Here is a 7,824-nt window from a genome sequence, read left to right on the forward strand (position 1 = left end):
GCGCTGGCAGATTACGTCTTGCCACATACATCCTACTATCCCCCTATTTCTTCAGCGTATCTCGAAGTTCTTTGTCTCGATTATGATAAGTAATTAGTGCGCCTTCTGGCGCAGTTACTTCGGACATGCGTGGCTTTACATTGACCGTATGGCAGCAAAACTAAAACAGTTTGCGCTTGTATCGTAGTACAAGACTCACGCTTCTTTACTTTTGAACCCAAAATTATGCAAATTGGGATAGAATGAAATAATAATGTCAGTAGGGGATGCCATTGTGTGATGATAGCAGAACGGTGTTTTCTACACAGATGAGAAATATTCCTCTATCAAATGGGAGCTAACCTAAGAAAATATTGTGAATCGATGTCAGGAGCCTATGAGTAACTACTACACCGCAGCGCTAGTGGCCGACCAATCATTTTAGTCATATTAGGCGTACTGAATGACAGCTATTTACTTTTTTGATACAAATGAACAGATAACGTCTGTGCACAACGTCTTGGGGTTAATCGGAGATAACAGCTGCATCAAATTCTCTCTCATTTACTGGATTGCGGCTTCGGTTTAAGCAGCGTGCCTTCATCTACTAACAAAGTGAAGCATACTGCTACCAGACATTATTACGCATCAATAGCAAAAATAATAATTACCATATCGAAGTGAGAAATAGACATCGCCGAACAAATTGCCATCACCTGCTACGCTAATTTGTATTAGGGAAATTTTTTCAGCAAACATTGATCAAATGAAACTTGAAAGCGCATATCACTACTGATTCCCACTATATCGGCATAATCGACCACGGACAACGTCATCAAGTCAACTTACGAGGCTTGTGTTCACTGTGTTTACATCTGTCGGATGAAATCAATAAGATCCGCGGCATAATATGGATATTATTTTCATATCAAAGGACAGTTTTTACCACGGAAGTACATTTCTGGGCTGCCGGTATGTGCATAATTACAGAATGTAGTATCCAGACGAATCTGGTTGTGGGTCATGAGGTTCTAGACTAGAATCAATTATTGGTGACAGTCTCGTTCAGCGTGATACCGCGTAACGATGGCGATACATCTTACGAAGTAGGGTGACTTCATACAGCCATGCGACAATTCGATGTATCAACATATGTTTTGTATGTATAGCAGAGATCTGCATCGTGCAAGGCTGCATCTTAATCTGAATTTAAGCGACGGGGTCTGTAAACTCCAATCCGTTTCAATACACGCGATTATCCTTCAGGTCCCGACTAATATGTTTCTTTTGTGAGATCTACTTTATAGATCATCAATACACCCGATAGTAGCCATTATTACCATCAGCACTGCTAGCATGCACTATCATTTTCGCATCGCATCTCGTTCTTTAGGGCGTACGTTAGCACGACCGTCGACCGTATTCGGTATCTTGAATAGTGTTGGCGATGAACAAAATCTCAGGATCTCACCCTATTTGATCAACTGTTTCCACCTCTGTGCAATTTTGCATAGAAGGCACATAATTTGTCATACATGATCGACAATGAAGGCAATGTGTAAATGACAGTGCTATACATGTGGAATGTTCATCGTCCTGTTGACCCGATAAGTCTCAAATCATACCGTAATACTGGCAATATAACAACATCAATATCGATTATTCTCAGCCTATGCCGCTGCAAAAATATTAGTTTAGTTATCAGATGGAATAAGAATAGCGGGGCGCTCTTGGGCAACAACAGGATTTCAGTTCCAAAGCGTCGGGTTGTATTCATAGAAAATTCGCCCTGTTCGAGGTTGTTTTGCCATTCTGTTTTCAACAAAATGCAGTGTGGGAAATATGAATTCATTTTAGTAAAAATAGATTTCGTCACAAATGTATTGAGTTCAAGTACATGGACACTGGACATAATCAATAACAGAATAACCAATTTTTGCAGCTAAACCATTTCATGGCTCTGCTCATGCCAATCGCTATTGTGTCAAAATAATTCACGGTGACAGAAAATCTGAATATACCATAACTCTCACACAACTGTAATAGTTCACAAAGAAATTTGAAATTATGCTACTGGTGTTCACCATCCCGAAATGAACAGGGGTTCACGCCAATATTAACGGATAGCCTACATATGTCGATGAAGTTCTCCACAAAATACATGTCGCCTCAACGCCGAAGTATCAGCGAGGCAGAAAACCCGCATACGGTCAGCCGGTCGCGTGAAATCTGAAAAGTCATCGTTGATTACTATGGTTTTGAGGATGACAGGAGCGGCTCACAAATTGTATTATTTAGTTGCATTATCATTTTTTTCTCTGCTATAAATCTGCTAAAAAAATCAGTGAGCTATCTCGCGGCAGAAGGTCGATATGCGCATTCATTATTTATGATGCAGCCACAAGATATGGCCATATGTCGCTGTATCAGGCAGTTTTTTGGAGCTGCAGGGCGCTCATTTTTTTCAGCTATACAGAAAAAATAATGCCGAGCTGTTCAGGTGAGGCAATTTGAGCATTTGCGAATTGAAAGCCATTTTTACTGATACACTGGCTGGTTAACGGGATGTATTTTATATTTGCGTATGGCATCAGGACGCACCATCACACCAGGCGTGTACGGATCGGGGTCTTCAAAAACAAGGACTTGTATATGTTTGACTGTGTTTTATAAGTCATTTGCTTTTAGTTATTTGATACCTCAATATTGTGAAGAAAGGTATATAGTCGTTGAATCCCCTGAGGAGGCATCTTCCGTGGGATAACCACACTGTAGTCACCATGCTATAGTGAAATTTTCAATACACCAACGGAAATATCCCTTTGGGGATCATATGACCGACACAATCTCTCATCATCGTCAACTAGATCTAGTGTGAAACATAACGCACATGCAGTTCAAACTGTTTATATCGCAAAATCAATTTTGATACCGTCACATATACAAGGTATATGTACGTAATCTAAAAATGGTGCTACGAACTCGAGTATATGTTTGTTCGGGTCTAATACCGCTTGTACTGGTCCCTCGATAACTGATAATACGGTCATGCTACAATTATGGTCTTATTACACAAAACAAAAGTTGCTTAGTGATCAGCAGCATTGGAGGCTTGAACGCTGTCTAGCTCGAATTGCTTGAGTGATAAAAGCAAAATGGCGCATGCAAGCTTAGGACCTAACCTAAATGCGAGTTCAATGATCCAAAATTATATTATTTCCTCTGAGAAGTCAAAAGGCGATGGAAATATTTTAGAACTTATGACACTGCTCGAATGGCTGGTAAACTACAAACATGCGCCTATATAGTGCAGGAATACATTATATGCATGTACATTGTACGCAGTACACCACATGGTACAAGTTAGCCCACAACCATTGGCATATATGATGTACCTGGGATGACAATTTGAGAAGCGAAATATATGTGTATCAAGTAGGCGTGTCGTGCTGGACTAATGCATTTTAAAATTATGCGACAACGACCCGATTTGTTCTAATCCGGAAGATTGCATGCCGACATCGTATATATATGGTGATATGACATGGTCATGATCATATGCTCAAATCCTCCAACAGAATACCGCAATATCAAAGCGACAGTACCGACAAGATAGCGTATAATGGTGAAGGGTCCGACTTCTTGGTCGGTAGGTCGTATCCATGACTTCCCCGCTGACCGGAATATCATGGAGGTGTGGTACAAGACTTAGAACGCCTTACAAGGCTATATCTTCACCTTCCATATCCAGCGGTATATGCACGTCATGCACTCATGGTATGGATATGCGAAGGCCGTGTGGATGTATACCACGAGTCGGTGTATGTATATTGTATATGCCGCAAAAAATATCAAGGACAATAATATGCAACGTCTTATTCCTACAAGCATACAGGCGTTATGAGTGAAGTAACGCTATGCCATATGCCGTCGTGCAGTTGACTTCAAAATATATCGATGCAAGCCGCAAAGTTGTGACTTGAACGTTATGGGCATCGTTGACGGATTGCAGCGATCGATTCTAAATAAACTCCGAAATCTGATAGATGACAAGGCAATATGTTTTATCAAGCCTATCGGAATCCGTTGTCGGGGAAATAGATGTGGGGTATGTTTACCAGTTTACACGGAATGGGATCCCCAGTGGATATTAGCAGCTGCATTTGGGAGATAACATCCGTAGCTTCTAATAAACAATCTCAAATTACAGCGATCATTCGGTTTAATTTTATAATGTCGTATTTTTGTAGTTGATTTTGTAACTAAAGGGTTGGTATACACTTGGCACCAGACTAAAAGATTTCCGTATAAATGTGAATTGGGGGTTGAGCATCATTTGTTATTTATAAAACATCACTAGATTATGACGATACCGAAGGGATTATTGAATGTGGCAAAATCAGTATTGAGTTGTGATGTATATCATGTACTGTACAGCGAGTATGGTAGATTGACACTGAAAGTTATAAGACGCCTCCGATATGTCCACCAAGGTATAATAAAAGGTTCCGTATCGTGCACTTATACATAATCCTATTTCTGCGCCTCCCGCTTTCCCGCTGTGATAATTCAATAGTGGTTGTTATGGTTCGCGTGCCGGGCACCCTATCCAGTTAGTGGCGTATCTTCTCCATATACCATACGCTTTTCAGTCCGTTGAATCCTTACGTTTTATCGATTAGTCATTACGTTTCCATTTGGAGTTTATGGCAACTCGCCGTATGTCTGCGATTCGGCTCGTCTGCTACACATTTTACCGAAATGAGCCTTGAAGTCAAAGCAGGAGGCTTAATATCCTACGTTATTCCTTTGCAACGAAAATATCGATTCATATATCTCCAACACCATGCTACTTCCATTACCAAGATTGCAAAACCATTCATAATGTTACGTCATGTATTATATTATGCGAAAGTTGACATATCATAGTTTAACGTTAATCGACTATCTTTTACGTGACCTTTTATATATGAGACAAAGATATGTCCATCGCCAACCAAGGCAAACATTGCATAATTACTTTCAATAAAACCTGACTGATTTTGGATAGCTATATATTAAGATTTGTTTTGAGGTCGGTCTGTCAGCAAGTCGGTCGCAATGGGACTATGTGCAATACTAGTTGTGATAGTCGAATTATGTCATTCCGATTTTCCAAGAAATGAATAACGAATCTTTATATCGTTATCATATTATTCACATGAAACAATCCCGATCCCGCTGAGCGATCAATCAGCTTATATCTACGACGCATTAATTATCATCTACCGTGAGCTCAAACCGAAGCACACTTTCTAAGGGAGGATCTGGAATTAAACCAGGAGGTTTGCAATGAAAATGCTTCAATGCCAACGCCTTCATTGACTATTATAAGTATTGTAGCGTTCGTATGGTTTTGTCGTCGTATAAACTTGGATTTTCGGATTTAGGGATCTGAATCTACCCCACACCGTCAAGACAATTGATATTCTGAGTCGGAAAATATTAATCGGACCGAAACACTCGTTCAAGACCTTGCTAGAGGTGATAACTTGCAGTGACTGTAGTAAATCCCATGTAAACAGATTTATTTATAATAGAACTCAAGCGGACAAAGATACTATAGTACTTCCAGTTCGGCAGATGTGTAGCAACCAGGGCTTTGGAGCCGTAGCCGGAGCAAGGAGCCGGGGCCGTGCGTATTCACCGGATCTGGAGCCGGATCGGGAGATCTACATAAAATGCAGCCGGAGCCGGAGCTGGAGCCAGTTATTTGAGGAGTAGCTCCGGCTCCGATGTATTTCATAAGATGCTATTATATATGCAACAACCATATCTGCTGATTTCACATAATTCAACAGCAGGCCTCTGCGAAATTAAGAATCTTTGCCTCCTTGGCGCTACCTTTTCTGACTAACCATGTTCCTGGGGATTTAACAGCAGAGCAGTCATATGTTCAATGTTCGCTATTCATACATGAACGCCGAACCTCGGTATACTGGATATGCCTGTGAATATTGTGGGTGTTCGGCATACCCGCAATTTCGTAATCAGCGCAACCATGTTGGCCAATTGTACGGTTCGAAAATAATGATCGCTATGTATTACGTCAGGGCCAACCTTTTCGGCTAGAGGGCCAAATGGAATTGACGAACGAGTGCGCGGTCCACCAGCCGCGCCAAGCGCGTAAAATTTTCAAAGTTCATAAATGAACTATATAGGTCAATGATATTATTACTTGAGTATATTGTGGGTCTACTGTAGGCATATACCACCCGCTGGGTTCAGTTTGCAAGAACAGGACTATTCGGCATCTGGACATATCGATATCGAAGGTTTCCGCTAATATGCGACAATCATTTTGTGCCTATACATTTCATCGTCGACGATCTTTCTGCGAGAGCAAACGCGAAAAGACTTTCTCTCGTAATTCATCATCATCATTGGTTTATTAGCAATTTTATCAGTTCAATACACCACAAAAATGCGATACAATGAAAAGACAGGAAGATGTCGAAGCGACAAGGAGTAGTCTATGGAATCTGACACCCACCTTGGCCTAGGCGATGTAAAGAGGAGGCATGCACACTGAATGAAAGTAAAGAATACAGTATGAAAAAGAAAGCGACAAGAAATAGGGCGGCATGTCATGGGAAGCGAGATCGATAGGTCAGTCGTGGTCCGGTAATCTTGAGGATGGACTGTATTTATTTAGTAGTAATTGCTTGTATTTCGACTTGAATGTGGACATGCTCGTCGACTGTCGGATGGCCGGCGGGATACTGTTCCACACATCAGGTCCGGCATATTTGATGGAGCGATGATCTTTTCGGTCGATCATATGATATTTGGACGACGTGGACGCGCGTGTGTTGTACTTGTGCGCTTTTGATTCAGAGGTAAAGAAGTCATTGAAATATTCGGGGCAACGACCGCAGTGAAACTGATACATAAACTTGGCGATTTCTAATTGCGAATACAGTTAGACTCAATCGGGTGATTTAGGCGTTTTTTTCATTTTCAGGAGCGGATAGGTTAACAAGCAAGAAATCGTGTGACAATTGAAAACGGGAAGCGTGAAGAAAAATTTTACTACTATTTTAGTTGAGAGTAATGTACGCCGATCTACTAAAAATGGGACAGGACCCTGAATCTGCCAATGCGTCGAAACTGATATTTTAGTCACCAACATCCCAAGTGTCGCGGCTGGACTAATCAAATTTTTGGTTGGCCTTGCAAGTTCACAATCAGAGCATTTCATTTTCGATAACATAACAAATTTAGGAAATTACCTCGTGGGCCACTCAAAACCTTCTCGCGGGTCACTTATGGACCGCGGGCTGGCCATGCACCCCTGATATAGACAGGCCCATTCGATAGTTTTCATAGCCGGAGCCGGTGATGGAGCCGGAGCAGTGGTAATAATGCGGCTCCGGAGCTGTAGCCGGAGCTAATCTATGATAGAAGAAAGCTCCGGAGCCGGAGTAATGCAACATTTACAGCTGCTCCAAAGCCCTGGTAGCAAACACAACTTTTCACCAGTTCAACCTATAAGTAAACTCTTATGGCCCTCATGAATCAATTCAACATATTGAAGATGCTCTCACTTGGAAGCAATGGTAGAGATGATCACGTCATTGGACAAGACCATTAATATCGACCGGCCATGACCATGACCATGACCAGGAGCTAAATAGCGCCATCTTGGGGTCACCATGCGTCGTGCTTCGTACATACCGACTACCGACAACAGGCGCATTGAAATGCTGAGATCATGGGAGTTTTCAATCATTCTATATATCATTGTATAAACTGAGCTTTATTTTCTCGTTTTTCGATGCACCACACTCCAGGGCCAAGTGACCA

At 41.5% G+C, this 7,824-nt stretch overlaps 1 protein-coding gene and 1 long non-coding RNA gene across 2 annotated transcripts in view; both read right to left on the minus strand.

The window, feature by feature from the left end:
• LOC145447642 (E3 ubiquitin-protein ligase UBR4-like) overlaps positions 1-7,824 on the minus strand; it is a 133,660-nt gene that overhangs the window by 81,288 nt on the left and 44,548 nt on the right. The gene's annotated exons all lie outside the window — the stretch shown is intronic.
• On the minus strand, positions 1,655-7,655 carry LOC145447663 (uncharacterized). The gene is made up of 3 exons (XR_013917677.1): positions 7,566-7,655; positions 7,251-7,506; positions 1,655-2,208 (listed from the first exon to the last, which is right to left on the minus strand). It is a non-coding gene; the product is annotated as an uncharacterized LOC145447663 (long non-coding RNA).

Source organism: Botryllus schlosseri, chromosome 10 (genome assembly GCF_051294905.1).
Source record: "Botryllus schlosseri isolate E-star chromosome 10, Bs_hap1, whole genome shotgun sequence".
Lineage (NCBI taxonomy): Eukaryota > Metazoa > Chordata > Ascidiacea > Stolidobranchia > Styelidae > Botryllus > Botryllus schlosseri.